The following is a 575-nucleotide window of genomic DNA, read 5'->3' on the forward strand; positions in this document are numbered from 1 at the left end:
CTGTAATAGCAGGTAAATGTAAATATGACTTTTTCTGCAAAAAACATGTCAAATGGGCCGTCGAACTTTACCTGAAAAATTAATTAGGCCCTCAAACGTTTTAAAATTGCAGTTAGGTACATAAACATGTCAATTTAGTTTATCAAGGCATAATTATCTGTTTGTGACCAGAAATAGCAGGTAAATATAAATATGACTTTTTTGGCAAAAAATATGTCAAATTGGCCANAACATGGCAATTTAGTTCTTCAAGACATAATTACCTGTTAGTGACCTGTAATAGCAGGTAAATGTAAATATAACTTTTTTTGCAAAAAACATGTCAAATAGGCCATCGAACTTTACCTGAAAGATTAATTACATGTCAAATAGGCCATCGAACTTTACCTGAAAGATTAATTAGGCCCTCAAACTTTTTAAAATTGCAGTTAGGTAGATTAATTAGGCCCTCAAACTTTTTAAAATTGCAGTTAGGTATATAAACATGTCAATTTAGTTTATCAAGGCATAATTATCTGTTTGTGACCAGAAATTGGCAAAAAATATGTCAAATAGGCCATCAAACTTTTACCTGA

This window comes from Ipomoea triloba, chromosome 16, assembly GCF_003576645.1.
Source record: "Ipomoea triloba cultivar NCNSP0323 chromosome 16, ASM357664v1".
NCBI classification, from domain to species: domain Eukaryota; kingdom Viridiplantae; phylum Streptophyta; class Magnoliopsida; order Solanales; family Convolvulaceae; genus Ipomoea; species Ipomoea triloba.